This window comes from Solanum lycopersicum, chromosome 8 (assembly GCF_036512215.1).
Source record: "Solanum lycopersicum chromosome 8, SLM_r2.1".
Classification (NCBI taxonomy): Eukaryota; Viridiplantae; Streptophyta; class Magnoliopsida; order Solanales; family Solanaceae; genus Solanum; species Solanum lycopersicum.
Window position 1 is genome coordinate 41,339,987 of NC_090807.1, and position 18,584 is coordinate 41,358,570.

The following is an 18,584-nucleotide window of genomic DNA, read 5'->3' on the forward strand; positions in this document are numbered from 1 at the left end:
CTGCCTGTCATCCGCCGATATCTATACGGCGAGGATGTTGATGCCAATCGAACCCCTCTCACCGCGGAGTTTGATTACCGATGACAAATTGTCAAAGATGGCCAATTCTTGTAGAGCCATCGCTGAGAGAGACCACCAAGAGGTGGGTGGCCTTGCAGTTGTTGTTGATGAATAGGATGCTGACTGGGTAACCGATCCAAAGGGAGCCATCAAGAAGGCTAATTTGGCCTTCACGGTAAAGTTCTTATGGTTGATTGTCCGCCACTGCCTTCCCCACAGCCGCTGATAATATAGTCACATGGGAACGTGCAGTACTGATGGCGGCAATGATAGCCGGGTTTGAGGTGGACTTTGCTTGGCTTCAACAAGAGGTCATGCATGAGAAGGCTCTTAAGGTCACAACTACTTACCCTTTCCCGTGCATGATATTTTCTTTATGCAGATCCGCAGGTGTGCCCATCTTGGACATTTATTAGATCAAGACCCCGCTGGGCAATGTTGATATCGGTCTGATCAGGGATGAGGCCAATGAGTTGGCTCCATGCAGAGGGACCCGTCCAAAGTTGTCTCCACTTAGTGACAATCTAGCTGATACGGTAGCACAGGCCGAACCCACCTGCTTGCTGATCTTCGGCACTTTGCGCCCCAGGTTTGCTTCACCTACCACCTCTCGTATTTCAATTCTTTTTATGCATTGGGGACAATTGCATGTCTTTTTGTTGGGGGTGGGATAAATGGAAAGTGAGTGCCAGGGTGAAGTTTGAGTAGCACAATTCACTGTCCTCTTTTGGTGTTTTCTTGCATGTATTCTTTTTCCTCAAGAGACTGATTATTTTTACTGTTGAATAAAGAATTAATAGAAGATGGAATCACTGAAATCTTGTTTTGTCTTCACTGGGAACTTGAATAAGGAGTAGACCTTTTTATTTTTGTATTTTATAGAGTTTGAAAATGGGAACTCCTTTCCTTATTTGGTGTACCTACTTGAGCTGGATGAAAGGAAACTTTCATGTCCGATTTTGAAGGGGCGGAGATCCTATAGAATCCTATCCCAATTTTTCTTATGCTAGGCCCATAACTAAAAATCCCACTTTCTTACGATTACGAGGTTTATTTAAATATGAAATCCAATCTTGGAAATACAGCATCCCACTTTTTTTTACTACCTAGGATTTCAATACATTTCACAATCGAGAAATCTCTACTGGCGTAGGTGCTATCCGAAAACAATTAGCCGATCTAGATTTATGAATTATTATAGAGAATTTGTTGCTAGAATGGGAAGAATTGGGGGAAGAGGGGCACACAGGGAATGAATGAGAAGATCGAAAAGTTGTAAGAAGAAAGGACTTTTTGGTTAGACCCGTGGAATTAGCTAAGCATTTTATTCGAATAAATATAGAGACCGAATGGATGGTTTTATATCTATTACCAGTTATTCCTCCTGAGTTGAGACCAATCATTCAGATAGATGGGGGTAAACTAATGAGCTCAGATAGTAATGAACTCTATAGAAGAGTTATCTATCGAAACAATACTCTTACCAATCTATTAACAACAAGTAGATCTACGCAAGGAGAATTAGTAATGTGTCAGGAGAAATTCGTACAAAAAGTCGTGGATACACTTCTTGATAATGGAATCCGGGGACGACCAATGAGGGACGGTCATAATAAATTTTACAAGTCATTTTCTGATGTAATTGAAGGCAAAGAGGGAAGATTTCGTGAGACTCTACTTGGTAAACGAGTCAATTATTCAGGACGTTCTGTCATTGTCGTGGGTTCTTCACTTTCATTAATCGATGTGGATTGCCTCGTGAAATAGCAATAGAACTTTTCCAGATAATTCGTGTCTAATTAGACAACATCTTGCTTCAAACATAGGAGTTACTAAGAGTAAAAATCAAGACAAAGAGCCAATTGTATGGGAAATCGTTCAAGAAGTTATGCAGGGACACCCTGTATTGCTGAATAGAGCACCCACGCTGCACAGATTAGGCATACAGGCATTCCAGCCTGTTTTAGTGGAGGGTCGTGCTATTTGTTTACATCCATTAGTTTGCAAGGGATTCAATGCTGATTTTGATGGAGATCAAATGGCTGTTCATGTACCTTTATCCTAGGAGGCTCAAGTAGAGGCCCGTTATGTTTTCTCATATGAATATCTTGCCTCCGGCTATTGGGGATCCCGTTTCCGTGCCACCGTAAGATATGTTTATTGGACTCTCTATATTGACAAGCGGAAATCGTTGATTTATTTGTGTGAATAGATATAATCCATGTAAACGCAGAAACTCTCAAAATCAAAAAAGAAGTGACAATAGTTACTATAAGTATACAAAAGAACCATTTTTTCGAATTCCTATGATGCAATTTGGGCTTATCGGCAGAAACGAATCGATTTAGAATTGTCCTTTGTGGCTCCGATGGCGACTAGATCAACACGTTATTACTACAAGAGAAAATCCCATCGAAGTTCACTATGAATCTTTAGGTACTTTTTATGAGAATTATCTAAAAAACAATCCTTTTTATATACATTCGAACCACTGTTGGTCATATTTTTGTTTATCGAGAAATCAAAGAAGCTATACAGGGTTTTTCTCGGGCCTATTCATATGCTACCTAATTCTATGATACCGTTGGACTTCGGGGCTCTGTGGTTCAGCTAGGTCCATAGTTCTGAAATTTATACGCGAATCAAGATGGATGAAAGGAAGTTTTACAATCACTGACTCAAACCCATTGTCGAATCCTACTCATGAATATGGAGGTACTTATGGCAGAACGAGCCAATCTTGTCTTTCACAATAAAGCAATAGATGGAACTGCCATGAAACGACTTATTAGTAGATTAATAGAGTACTTCGGAATGGCATATACATCACATATCCTGGATCAAGTAAAAACTTTGGGGTTCCAACAAGCTACTACTACATCCATTTCATTAGGAATAACAAAGTTTGATTTAATAAAAACACCATCAGTATGGAAATGTACACGCGGTAGAAAAATTACGTCAATCCATTGAAATATGGTATGCTACAAGTGAATATTTGCGCCAAGAAATTAATCTGAATTTTAGGATGACTGACCCTTTTAATCCAGTTCATATAATGTCTTTCTCGGGAGCACGAGGAAGTGCATCTCAGGTACATCAATTAGTAGGTATGAAAGGATTAATGTCGGATCCTCAAGGACAAATGATTGATTTACCTATTCAAAGCAGTTTACGCAAAGGACTCTCTTTAACAGAATACATCATTTCTTGCTTCGGAGCCCGTAAAGGAGTTGCGGATACTTTTGTACCAACATCGTATGCTGGATATCTCACTCGCAGACTTGTTGAAGTAGTTCAACACATTGTTGTACGTCGAACGGATTGTGGCACCACCCGGGGTATTTATGTGAGTCCTCGGAATGGGATAATGGCAAAAAGGATTTTTAGTCAAACATTAATTGGCCGTGTATTAGCAGATGATATATACATGGGTTCATGATGTATTGTCACTAGAAACCAAGCCATGGGCATAGGAATTGTATGTAACTATTGAGAGAATAAATTCTACATAATGTGAATATTCCACCCAAAAGTTTGCTTTTAGTTAAAAACGATCAATACGTAGAATCAGAACAAGTAATTGCTGAGATTCGCAGGAATATCCACTTTGAATTTTAAAGAGAAGGTTCGAAAACATATTTATTCTGATTCAGATGTAGAAATGCACTGGAGTACCAATGTCTATCATGCACCCGAATTTACATATGGTAATGTTCATCTATTACCAAAAGCAAGTCATTTATGGATATTATAAGGAGGGTCGTGCAGGTCCAGTCTAGTCTACCTTTCGATCCACAAGGATTAGGATCAAATGAATGTGCATTCTCATTCTGGCAAGCGAAGATATACTTCTAACCTCTCAGTAACCAATGATCAGGCGAGGCAGAAGTTATTTAGTTTGGATTTTTATAGTAAAAAAGATAGGATTCCTGATTATTCAGACCTTAATCGAATCATATGTACTGGCCAACATAATCTCGTATTTTTGCCTATTCTTCGTGGGAGTTTTGCTTCATTGTCAAAAAGGTGAAGAAATAAATTCATCATTTCACTACACTCTATTCAAGGACTCGAGAATGAACTAATGCCTTGTTCAGGTATCTCGATTGAAATCCCTGTAAATGGTATTTTCCGTCGAAATAGTACGCTTGCTTATTTTGATGATCCTCGATACAGAAGAAAGAGTTTGGGCATTATTAAATATGGGACTATAGAAACACATTCAGTCATCAATAAAGAGGATTTGATTGAGTATCGAGGAGTCAAGGAATTTAGGCCAAAGTACGAAATGAAAGTAGATTGTTTTTTTCATTCCTGAAGAGTTGCATATCTTGTCCAGATCTTTTTCCCTAATGGTACGGAACAATAGTATCGTTGGGGTCGATACACAAATCACCTTAAATCTAAGAAGCCAAGTCGGTGGGTTGGTCCGGGTGGAGAGAAAAAAATTTGAATTGAACTGAAAATATTTTCTGGAGATATCCATATTCTTGGAGAGACGGATAAGATTCCAAGCATACCGGCGTTTTGATACCACCAGGAACAGGAAAAAAAATTCCAAGGAATACAAAAAAGTTCAAAATTGGATCTATGTCCAACGAATTATACCTAGTAAGAAAAGTTTTTTTTTGTTTTAGTTCGACCTGTCGTCACATATGAAATAACGGATGGTATAAATTTAGGAACCCTTTTTCCACCGGATCCATTGCAGGAAAGGGATAATGTGCAACTTCGAATTGTCAATTATATCCTTTATGGAAATGGAAAACTGATTCGAGGAATTTTGTGACACAAGTATTCAATTAGTTCAGACTTGCTATGTATTGAATTGGAACCAGGACAAAAAAAGTTCTTCTTGCGAAGAAGCCCATGCTTCTTTTGTTGAAATAAGGACAAATGGATTGATTCGACATTTCCTAAAAATTAACTTAGTGAAATTCCCTATTTCGTATATCAGAAAAAGGAATGATCCGTCGGGGTCAGGATTGCTCTCTGATAATTGATCAGATTGTACCAATATCAATCCCTTTTCTGCTATTTATTCGTGTTCCATGGCAAAAATTCAACAATATCTTAACCAAACTCAAGGAACTATTCAAATGTTGTTGAATAGAAATAAGTAATGTCAGTCGTTGATAATTTTGTCAGCAGCCAATTGTTCTCGAATGGAGCCATTCAAAGATGTAAAATATCACAATGTGATAAAAGAATCAATTAAAAAAGATCACCTAATTCCAATAAGGAATTCATTGGGCCCTTTAGGAACATGCCTTCCAATTGAGAATTTTTATTCATCTTACCATTTAATAACTCATAATCAGATCTTAGTAACTAAATATTTGCAACTTGACAATTTAAAACAGACTTTTCAAGTGATTAAATTAAAATATTATTTAAAGGATGGAGATGGAATTTTTTTTAATCCCGATCAATGCCGTAATATTATTTTAAATCCATTCATTTTGAATTGGTCTTTTCTCCATCACTATTATTGTGCAGAGACATCTAAAACAATTAGTCTTGGACAGTTTATTTGTGAAAATGTATGTATAGCCAAAAATGGACCGCCCCTCAAATCGGGTCAAGTTATGTTTGTTCAAGTTGACTCGATAGTGATACGATCAGCTAAGACTTATTTGGCCACCCTCGGAGCAACTGTTCATGGACATTATGGGGAAACCCTTTACGAACGAGATACATTCGTTACATTTATATATGAAAAATCGAGATCTGGTGATATAACACTGGGTCTTCCAAAAGTAGAACAGGTATTAGAAGTGCGTTCGATTGATTGAATATCCATGAATCAAGAAAAGAGGGTTGAGGGTTGGAACAAATGTATACCAAGAATTCTTGGAATTCCTTGGGGATTCTTGATTGGTGCTGAGCTAACTATAGCGCAAATCCGAATGTCTTGGTTAATAAAATCTAACAGGTTTATCGATCTCAGAGGGTTCAGATTCATAATAGGCATATAGAAATTATTGTACATCAAATAACATCAAAAGTGTTAATTTTAGAAGATTGAATGTCTAATGTTTTTTCACCCGGAGAACTTATTGGATTGTTGCGAGCAGAACGAATGGGGCGCTCTTTGGAAGAAGCGATCTGTTATCGAGTCGTCTTATTGGGAATAACAAGAGCAACTCAAAGTTTCATATCTGAAGCAAGTTTTCAAGAAACTACTCGAGTTTTAGCGAAAGCGGCTCTCCGGGGTCGTATCGATTGTTTGAAAGGCATGAAAGAGAACGTTGTTTTAGGGGGGGATGGGTGATACTCGTTTGTACCGGATTCAAGGGAATAGTGCACCCTTCAAAACAACATAACAACATTCCTTTGGAAACAAAAAAACAAATCTATTCGAGGGGGGGATGAGAGATATTTTGTTCCACCACAGAAAATTATTTGATTCTTGTCTTTCAAAAAAATTTCACGACATACCCAAACAATCATTTATAGGAAATAATGATTCCTAGCAACGGGTTCGCCTCTATCGCTATCTGCATTTGGTATGGTTATTTGCTTTGGTAATAAAAAGAATAATTAATAGAAAAGAATAAAGGTTTGGATCGTGTATCTACGTCCAATCTATAGTAGAAGAGAAGGTTCCATCGGAACAATTATTTATTTCAGTTCAAGGTTCCTCGTCTCTTTCTTTTTTTGAAAAAGAATAAAAAAAAAGGGTGGGTGGGTGGGGGGGGGGGGGGGAGGTTGTGGGGAAAATGAAAAGAAGATATTGGAACTTAAATTTGGAAGAGATGATGGAGGCAGGAGTTTATTTTGGTCATGGTACTAGTAAATGGAATCCTTAAAATGACGCCTTATATCTCTGCAAAGCGTAATGGTATTTATATTACAAATCTTACTAGAACTGCTCATTTTTTATCAGAAGATTGTGATTCAGTTTTTTACGCAGCAAGTAGTGGAAAACAATTCTTAATTGTTGGTACCAAAAATAAAGTAGCTGATTCAGTAGAGTGGGTTGCAATAAGGGCCTGATGTCATTATGTTAATAAAAATGGCTTGGCGGTATGTTAATGAATTGGTCCACTACAGAAACAAGACTTCATAAGTTCAATGACTTGAGAATGGAACAAAAAACAGGGATACTCAACCGTCTCCCGAAAAGAGATATAGCTATGTTGAATAGACAATTATCTCGCTTTCAAACATATCTGGGCGGGATTAAATATATGACAGGGGTACCCGATATTGTAATCATTGTTGATCAGCACGAAGAATATACGGCCCTGTAAGAGTGTATTACTTTAGGAATTCCAACAATTTGTTTAATCGATACAAATTTTGACCCCTATCTCGCAGATATTTCTATTCCAGTGAATGATGAAGCCATATCTTCAATCCGATTAATTCTTAACAAATTAGTATTCGCAATTTATAAGGATCGTTATAGCTATATAAGAAATCCTTGATTAATAATAACATAATAAGATAAATAACTTACTTTAGAAATCCCTTAAGGAATTGCTTACTATTTCTGAATTTCCAAAAATAGATCAAAATAACTGGGGATATTATGTGATTTATTAGTATTCTAAATCTTAGTTGGTATTCAAAATATCCGATTCAAGTAGAAAGCGAGATAGTTGAATCAAAATTTTTTGTTTAAAGTTCAATTTTTTCAGAGGGAAAGGCAATATGAATGTTCTATCATGTTCCATCAATACTCTAAAGGGGTTATACGATATATCCGGTGTGGAAGTAGGCCAACATTTATATTGGCAAATAGGAGGTTTCCAAGTACATGGCCAAGTACTTATTGCTGTTCGGAACCCACAAACCATTGCGACCGTGGGTCAAAATTTCTTCAAATATGTTCTTGAATTCATTCAAGATGTTAGTAAAACTCAAATTGGAGAAGAAAATGAGCCCTGAGTTTCTTTTATTGGCACTATGTTTTTATTTATTTTTGTTTCTAATTGGTCAGGAGATCTTTTACCTTTGAAAATCATACAATTACCTCATGGGGAGTTAGTCTCACCCACGAATGATATTATACTACTGTTGCTTTGGCTTTACTCACATCGGTGGCATATTTTTATGTGGGTCTTACAAAAAGGGGGTTAGGTTATTTCAGAAAATATATTTAATCAATCCCAATACTTTTACCCATTAACAGCTTAGAAGATTTCACAAAACCTTTATCACTTAGTTTTTGACTTTTGGGGAATATCTTTGCTGATGAATTAGTAGTTGTTGTTCTTGTTTCTTTAGTACCCTTAGTAGTTCCTATACCTGTCATGATCCTTGGATTATTTACAAGTTGTATACAAGCTCTTATTTTTGTAACTTTAGCCGCGACTTATATAGGTGAATCCATGGAGGGCCATCATTGAAATAGTCTTTTTTAGCTTAGCCCACATCAATGTATAAATGTATATGGTGGGTGACTTAAAAGAATTACTTAACTTACGGAATAGAATAGGGGAATCTAAATATACAACTATGCTATATACGATCTAGAGTGATAGCAAAAACATTATGATGATATTAAAGAGTAAGGGGAAAAAGATCTAAAAACAAAGATCCTTTTCCTAAAGTTCGCCTTTCCTTCACTTAATATCATACTTCGTCTCAATGAATATTCACTTTACATTGCTTAGTCCATCTCATTATTAATTCATTGTTAAAATAATTTGAATATAAGAATTTTTGTCAATAATTCTTGTTGTATAGGTTTACGACGTGTAATTAAATAAAAAAAAGGGCGAAATGATTTCCCTTTCAATTGATTTTATTCAACATTCACCAAAATATTCATAATAAATAATAAAAATAAATAATCTTTTTATTCAAATTTATTAATAGAGTGCATGAACTTAGATAAATCAAATAATGATATTTCTATACCTATGGAATTTGTCGTCCTAATCAATTTATCCATTTAGATTTCTCTAGGTGGAATAATAAGAAAAGGTAAGATTCAAAAGAATTTTTCAAAAGTTTTTTTAGTATTTTAGAAAAGGGCGGGAGGTATCTGTACTTGAATAACTATAAGTGAACCCTTCTAGATGTTTCGACGCTTGATTCTCGAATAGGATTGAATATAAGATGAATGTTTGGTTTATGTTATGGAAGAAAGACATGTATATGTGATATTAGATATTGCCTAGTGCTAGTTATATATGAAATGAACTACTAAAGATATATTTTTCTAGGGGATTCTACTAGACTAGAAGTCCTTCCGGCCTCTTGTGACTGTGAATTAAATTAATAAACGGATGAAATCAAGAAATAATTCAACTAACAGTTCGAACCAAGAACAAGAAATGGAAGAACGAAGTCGTATTGGTTCACAAAGACTCTATGGCTAAAAAGTAAAAAACATATATCAAAGTTGTTTTGATGATTCAAGAATCTTATTACTTCAATCTGAAGTTATTAGTTACTTCGACTGGATGAGTCCTAGTGAGGGAAAAATTAAGTCATAATTTATTGGTTGATTGTATCATTAACCATTTTTTTTGTACTAGGAACTTATCATGAATCCACTGATTTCTGCCGCTTCCGTTATAGATGCTGTATTGGCCGTAGGGCTTGCTTCTATTAGACCTGTAGTTGGTGAAGGGACTGCTGCGGGTCAAGCTGTAGAGGGTATCGCGAGACAGCCTGAGGCAGAGGGCAAAATACGAGGTACGCTATTGCTTAGTCTAGCTTTTATGGAAGCTTTAACAATATATGGACTGGTTGTAGCATTATCACTTCTATTTGCAAATCCTTTTGCTTAATCTTAGCTTAGAAATATGAAAAATCTATTTCTTTTTCATATTTTATTTCCTTCGACTTGTCGTTTGCTTTTTCAAATTCTATCAAGATTTCCCTCCTACCATTTTTATTTAATTATACTATTTATAAGCTTAACACATAGAGCATACACAGATACAATATAAAGTCAATATACAAATACATTTTCGTAGATACAGACGAATTTGTATCGTATATATATAAATTTAAAAAATAAAAAATACTGTATATACAAATCATTCAATTGTTCAATTCAATTTATACAAAGTTTGATATCACAATCGAAGGGATTTGAAATTTATATTGATTTGAGGAGACATTTTAGGAGAAATTGAATGAAGTGGGGAGAGATAGAGTCAAATTGAATACTAAACAGTAGCTACTGAATAGAATTAACTTTAACAATAGCTATCATATTCATTTTGATTTAAATATTAGCTAATATGCAAAAAATTTCCTTTATTATTTATGTAATAGATATGGCTTGATCTGGTAAGAACTGATATTTATTCTTATGACTCATGTAGAATTAGGGTGTTTGCTACGAACAAAAATATTTTTTCAATTTTTTCATATATTATTGATTTAAATGTTTTAGAAAATATTTTTCAAATTAACTTATTTTCTCAAAGTGAAGGAAAATGTCTTCCTCCAAAAATTTAAAAAAAAAATCATTTTCCAAAACGTTACTTCGTCCTTCTATTATTTTTCCTACCCTAGTAATATATATTTTTACCCTTACCCCCAAACTAACCCCCTGCTCCCAAGCCACCCCTCACTCCAAACAAACAAAAGAAAAACACTTGAATTGAAAAATATTCAAAATTTAAGTTTTTTTTTTACCTCACCCAATCTTACCACCGCCCCATATGTATCCCCCTCCCCCTCTCTTGCCATTTATTTTTTAAAAATTATTTTTGAATATATATAAAATTATTTTTTTGCCATCTTCTACGTCATCTATCAAAAAAAATTAAGAAAAATTGTTTTTGGAATATATTTCAATTTTTTTTAATAAAATCATTTTTACGCCACCGCCAACCCCATCACTACCCTACCCCCACCCACTCCCATCAATTATTTTTTTTTAAAAAAAAAATTAAAAATTATTTCAATTTTTTTTCATTTTTATGTCACTGTACCCCACCTCCCACCCAGCCACTCCTGTCAATTGTTTTTCATATATAAAAAAATTGTATAAATAATTCAAATTAAAATGGTCAAAATCAGGAGGCATTGCGCTCTTGAAGAGCTTTCGACATAACACTTCATGAAATGTTATGGGATGGGTAAGTACCTAAGAATAATGAGGTAATGATATCTCAATAAGTTATGTCGCACGTTGAACACAAAAAAATATTGTTGGTGATATCTTTAATACAATATAATGCAATATTATTATTATAGATTATGAGGATCAGAATTCAACGTCTATTAAGAATACTGACGTAGAAATGATTATCAATTTAAGAGTAGAATAATGCATCTTGGTAAGCGTAAAACTATTTCAGTTTCAGTCTAGATACTAGAAAATATCACACATTTAATAATAAAGTTGTCACTTGACAAAATTCATATGAAAAACTTCAAACATTCAAAATCTAAAACATATGAAAGTTTTTAAAATTTTTTATTAATAATCTTCATATGGATTTAATCAACTAACAGTCTTTTGTATGTTATGAGAGTTAATAACTTGAATTCAACTCTTAAATAATTTTCAAAAGACAATAGATGATTTTCTTAAAGAAGTTGAGGTGAAAAATTTGCACAATGGTTGATCCTGAAAGAATGATTCATAAAAGGAGATAGAAGGAAACACAATTTGTCAATGATTTTCTACATACAAATGTGATAACAAACTGCAATAAATTCGTTCAAGTAATAATGACGGATTTATTCATCAAGTCTCCAAGCTGAAATTTTGAAATTTAAGCCTTTGAATTAGTGTTAGCATTACAAAGATCTAGTTAATACGCATTGTGCCCTTTTTCTCTCACAAGATTTTGTCCCATTAGATTTTCCTTGTAATGCTTTTTTGAGACATTCAAAATGCCTATTATTAGATATGTACTATCTTTCTTTCATTACAATTTTTTTTCACTGAATTTTCTGTAGTAAGATTTAATGATGCATACAATTATCTAATATAAATTCAATGAGGAGTATTACAACTATATTGTATTATTATAAATGTCTATATGTAGATTTCTTTGAAGACGTGTTAGAAATCCTATTTGAATATCAAACTAGTTCCCCTCTATTAATTAAATATTTCAAATGAATATACCCCAATTCTGGAATATACATAAAAAAAAAAATTCCCCCTTCTCCTTTCTCCCATATTTTGTTCTTCTTCTTACTATATAATTTCATAAAAAAGACGAAATGAAAATCGAAAACTTCAATTTCCTCAAATGTAATGTCAGCATCCAAACTACTTTAATTGTTTTATATGGCAAGATTTAGTCATGTGTACATAATAGAAAAAATTTATAAGTAATTAATATTCATCGGAGTACTTACCATTTACTATTTTATAAAATCTGATTATTGAAAATAAACTCAAGGTTTAAATTGTCATCCAAATGCGTTTTAATTTTTCAAACAAATCTAGTATATTTATCATTTATTAAAAATTGACCTAAAAACATTCAATAAGAATAAAAGTGTAAATTAATTAATTACTTAATACAAGTACCATAAGATGACATAAAAAGGAACGGGGGAGTAAATTAAAAACTACTTTATAAGGACTAGGAGAAAAGATTATGAACAAAATATATAATTAAAGACAAGGGAATGGTGGACAGTTCACCTACCTTCTTCTTCTCCTCCATGGACCACGGTACCACCATCCACCTTCTATATCATTTATTATTTGACTCAATAATTTATTTTGGTTCAATGAAAAATGGATATATAAGTTAATATGCCTCTTCTCTACAACACGAATCTAGCATTTAAGAAACATAGATTTTCAAATATTTTTGACGAGTCATTTTTTTGTTGGAGTTTTTACATGTAATAGTTCATAATTTTAAAAATATTTATTTTTTTAAAACAAAATTTTAAGTTTAATAAGTTTTAAAACCTATTGAACATATGTAGTTTTAAATAGGTTTAAAATGGATATAAAAAATCAAAATAAGAAAGATAAACGTAATATCGTAAATCACATGAGTGATGAGTGTTATAGAGTAAAATCTCAAGAAAAGTTTATGAAATTATTCCTTTTGTAATTAAAGTTCAATATGTCATCTCCTTCTAGAGGTCCGATTTGGTGCCGCTTGTTAAATGATGTTACATGTTATAAAGTCAAAAAAATAAGTCAATAGGACCATGCCACATGCCAAAATGATATGTAATGACTAGCCAAATTAAAGGTCAACAAAAATATGTCACGTATGTACAAGTGAAATGTTCCGACCAATTAATTATTGTCATGTAACTTAAGTTTAATTGATAGAATAAAACTTTTACTTAACAATACCAACCTGTTATGTTACTTGGCAGATATAAGAGAAAGGTATGCTCTTATCATAACTCTTTATTTCTATAATTATAAATACAAATCCTTTTAATTCTGAAATCACAAAATAATTTTAACAAGAAGCAGAGAAAGCTCGTGTATTAAACATCGCAGATTTTTCTTCAAACTACAAGTTCAAGAATTCAAGCATTCTAGTTCAAGAACAACTCAAGATTAAGATCACCGAATTTAAGAATAAGCTTCAAAATTCTTGAATTCTAGTACAAGTCAACATCAAGTTAATCAAGTGTCACAATCAAACTTATAAGTCTTTGAATTCATATTAAAAAAGAAGAAAAATCTTAGAGATTGTGACGCTCATGTAAATTGAATCAGATAAGACGATTATTGAGATATTTTCGATCTTGATTATCATTTCTCGATGCAAATCTTATGTCTACAGTGACAATCCCGCCCACTTAAATATGTACTCTTGTATATAAGTCATATGGCATGGTTATTAAATGAATTATTAAAGTTGTCCTACTATTATTAGGATACGATCAATTCTTTTAAATCTATATATTATAATAAAGTTTAACATGAAATTGTGACTTGGCGCTTTTGTCACGTACTGCGCCTATACCCCTAACGTGAGTGACTACACTCGAGAACCATTGTTGGTCCCAAACAAACTCTTGGTCTGGCTTACTTACTCAAAATAAGACTTAAACACAACAAATATAACTCATGTAATAACTTAAGAAATAAAATCTTAGCCAAAACTGCAACTCAAGTCTTAAAACATATACATATGAAATGAATAAGACTACAAAACTAAGACTATCTATCTATGAAGCCTCTAAAACAAAGAGGGATGTCAGGACAAGACCCCCATCATCCTAACAATGAAATACGGAAAGAAAATAATAAAAAGGAGTCCTCTGGAATGCGAGGCTCACCAACAACCTTTGAGTGCTCGACCGGATCAACGGGACGTTGGATGCTAATCCTGGTTATCTTTGTCTGCATCATAAGACAATTGTAACAATCCTAAAAAAATGAATAGGATAAATACTTAAGGTTATTTATTTATTAATTAAAACTATTCATTAACGGTAAAATGGTCATTTCACGTATTAATTAAAATAAATTAGATTTTTTGTAATTACTTATTAATTATTAAAATAAATTGTCTAAGTCTTGCCAACTATCCTTGTTTAAGGGGGCACTATCTCACACAAACCCTCTCACACACCTAAATCTCTTTCTCTCTCATCCATTTTGATTTCTTTGCTGTAAAAACAAGAAAAAATTATTCGAAAACAATCAAAAGTTCTATAAACTCAAAGAAATTACAAAAAAATAAAATACAAGCAAGCAAGCAAACTTAAGAAACGAAAACATTGCATCATCTTCTCGATGGGTTTGTGTTGAAGGTTTAGGGGAGGTTTTGGCCAGCACTTGGAAGGTGTGGAAATCTACAACAAGGTATGGATTTTCTCTCTTGGAATCCTTTCTCCAAGAGAAATTTCTTTCTACAAAATTCAACGTATGAAACTAGGGTTGTTCCCTTTATTGTTGAACTCCTTATCCCTAGTCTCCTTCTGATTTCAATCGAAATTAGTTTAGAAATCATGTTGTTTGTATGTTTGGTGGTAGCTAAGTGTGAAATATGATGTTACTTATGATTTTATGTTAAGAAATAGTAAGCATGTTCAATGATGTCAACCGAAAATGATGTGGTGCAATGTGTAAAATGTTTATTGTTGTTCTCCATTTGAAGTCTTAAAATGGCTTGTTTGATGATTATAATTATTGAGCATAATGTGACGTCCCGCCATCCATTCAGGCCGAACGCCACCCAACGAGGCAGCCAGCAGGCGCAGGGGAGCAGGCGGACCACGCAGGTCAGCAGCCAAGGGGGCCTGCAGCAGCTAAAGAGGCAGCAGTTACAGCCGTTACAGCTGTTACACTTGTTAGTGGGGCGACTGTTACAGGAGTTACAAGTCTTTGAGAGGCTTGTGGAGATCATGGGGCAGACTAGGAGCATCTAGGAGTCCTTTTTGGAAGACTTAGAAGCTTGTCTTGTAGGCATAGTCTTAGGAACTTGTATAGTTTATTTACTAACTCTTAGGCAGCATTAGAGTAGTATAAATAGTAGATTATTTTACTTGTAAAGCATCCAATTATTTTCAAGTAATAGAAGTTCCTTCTTCCAAAGTTCTGTCTTACTTCTTATTTTCTTAGCGATTCGAGTTTTAGGCTTACTAGAGTTTGCAAGAACGTGCAAGAGTCGTGAGTAAACCGTCTAGTGCCGCACGGAACATAGTCCGAATCAAAAAGTCCGTGAAAGTTGGTATCAGAGCGAAGGTTCATCGTAAGAAAATGACGAACGGAGGAAACGGTGGCGGCACCCCCAACGTTCAGGGAGGAAAGAAGAACAAAAAGGGAAAGAACAAGAAGGGCAACGAACCCAGTCTGCCCAACCCTCCACCAGGCGACCTGCCAACAGGCAGTCTTCCACCAGGCGACCTGCCATCAGGCAGTGTCCCCTCAGGCGGTCTGCCATCAGGCAGTTTACCATCAAGCGATCTGCCAACAAATGATCCTCCACCAGGCGACGGACAAACATCTTTCCAGGAGAATACAGATGAGGAAAGTGAAGACGACGTCAGCGAAGACGTTATAGACGTCACTGTTGGACATGAATGGATTGCCAGCGTTGAGAGGGCAAGACTTGCTGTTGAGATTTTGGGGCAGCTCTTGAATGGTTTGGGCAGCGATGTTAAAAACCTTGAAGAAAATTCCCTTGAGGAAGTTAACACCATCCGGAAGGAGTTGGATCTACGCAAGCGGACTGAATTGGAGTTGAAGGAGTCCATTACTTCCTTGGAGTTCAGGTTGTTAGATGCCACCACAACGATCCAGACCCTGAAGAACAAGGTAGTAGCCCTCGAAGAAGAGAGGGAGGTTGGAGCAACAACATCACTTGGCCAGGAAAGGGAGACCAGGGTCGAGGTTCCCAAGCCACCAACATTCAAGGGTGTCCGAGACGCCCTAGAGGTAGGCAATTTCTTATGGCACTTGGAAAATTATTTCAGGTGTAATCGGGTCAGGAGCGATGCAAGCAAGATCAACACTGCCGTGTTGTATCTTTCTAACGTAGCCATGTCGTGGTGGAAAAGCAAAGATGCCGAGATCAAGAGGGGCACACGCACCATCGACACATGGGAACAATTCCTTGAGGAATTCAAGAAGGCTTTCTTCCCCAACAATGCTGTTTATGAGATGAAGCGCAAACTTCGGGAGTTGAAGCAGACGGGAAGTATTAGGGCCTATGTGAAAGAGTTCACAATCTTGACCCTCCAGATTCCCCAACTCACGGAAGATGACATGCTGTTCACCTTCATGGACGGGCTGCAGAATTGGGCGAGGACCGAGTTAGAGCGGCGTCAAGTAAAAACCATCGATGAGGCCATCACTCAAGCCGAGACCTTGACAGATTTCAAACATGATCGTTTGGACAAGGCGAAGGGCAAGGAGGCAAAGGGCAGTCAAGATAAAGGCGGGGGAGACCGTGGCCGAGGCAGAGAACCGTCGGCACAACCCAAGCATCAAGACACACCCAAGTCCGATGGCGGACGGTTCGAACGCCGGAAGTTCTCGGAGAAGCGGACGCAGTCCAGTAGAGGAGACGGGTGCTATATATGTGGCGGACCACACGGTTACGCCAGTTGCCCAGAGATGAAGAGTCTTAGTGCCATCGTCCGTGAGAGGAAGGAAAAGGAGGCACAAGACAAGGCGAAACCGGCAGACACAACTCAGTTGGGCATGGTTGGAATCTGTGGTGCCATAGCAAAACAGGCTGACAACCTGGGGGATTTCAGCACACAATATGTGGATATCTCCATCAATGGGCAAGCAATTCGGGCCATGGTAGATTCCGGGGCTGAGGCTAACATCATGACCAAGGCGGCAGCAGATAAATTGGGACTGAAAATTGTTCCAAGCAACAATCGCCTTAACACGGTCAAAGCCCCACCAACTCCCGTGTGTGGAATTGCTCATGGGGTCAGCATCACTTTAGGACGGTGGAAAGGTAAGACAAACTTTACCGTAGCTCCTTTGGATATATCTGATGTCATCCTTGGGCAGGAAGTCTTTCAACGTTGCCACACGATGATCGATCCCTACCTTCAACAACTCATCGTGATGGAGGGGGACGGGTCTTGTATGGGTCCTCTTATTAGGGTGCCGAAGAAAGACGGATATGCCCAACTGTCGGCCATGCAGATTGTGAAGGGCCTGAAGAAAGGAGCGCCAACCTTTTTAGCCACCATCGCAAGTTCGAGTGAAGACCATGGTGCTATGCAGCCACTGCCACCTATCATAGAATCTGTTTTGCAGGAAAACAGCGATGTGATGCCGGAGGAGCTGCCGAAGACACTACCTCTGAGGCGCGAGGTAGATCATATGATTGAGTTGGAGGCGGGAGCCAAGCCACCTGCGCTTGCACCTTATCGCATGGCTCCGCCGGAATTAGAAGAACTGAGGAAGCAATTGAAAGAGCTCCTCGAAGCAGGTCATATTCGTCCATCCAAGATACCCTATGGAGCACCGGTGCTGTTTCAGAAGAAGAAAGACGGGTCGATGCGTCTATGCATTGACCACAGGGCGCTCAACAAGATCACAATCCGGAACAAGTATCCAATCCCGCTGATCGCAGATTTGTTCGATCGTCGTGGAGAGGCCAAATACTTCACCAAGATGGATCTCCGGAAAGGCTACTATCAAGTGCGCATTGCAGAGGGGGATGAGCCAAAGACAGCATGCGTGACCAGGTATGGAGCATTCGAATGGTTGGTGATGCCCTTCGGCTTAACCAATGCACCTGCCATATTTTGCACGCTGATGAACGAGATTTTACATCCCTACTTGGACCAGTTCGTAGTGGTGTACTTAGATGACATAGTCGTCTATAGTAGCACTTTGCAGGAGCATGTAGAGCACTTGAAGAAGGTCTTCAAAGGCTTGCGAGAAAATCAGCTCTATGTCAAGCGGGAGAAGTGCGAGTTCGCCCAACCAAAGATACATTTCTTGGGCCATGTGATCAGCCAAGGTGAGCTTCGTATGGACGAGGCAAAGGTAAAGGCGATCCAAGATTGGGAAGCTCCTACGAAAATGACCGAGCTACGTTCTTTTCTTGGACTTGCTAATTATTATCACAGGTTCATCAGCGGGTACTCCGCTATTGCTGCACCACTGACCGAGCTGCTGAAGA

General features: G+C 36.6%; 1 pseudogene; it reads left to right on the forward strand.

The window, feature by feature from the left end:
- The first annotated feature begins 3,570 nt into the window (after nt 1–3,570).
- Nucleotides 3,571–15,317, forward strand: LOC138337950 (DNA-directed RNA polymerase subunit beta''-like; annotated as a pseudogene).
- Nucleotides 15,318–18,584: the final 3,267 nt, after the last annotated feature.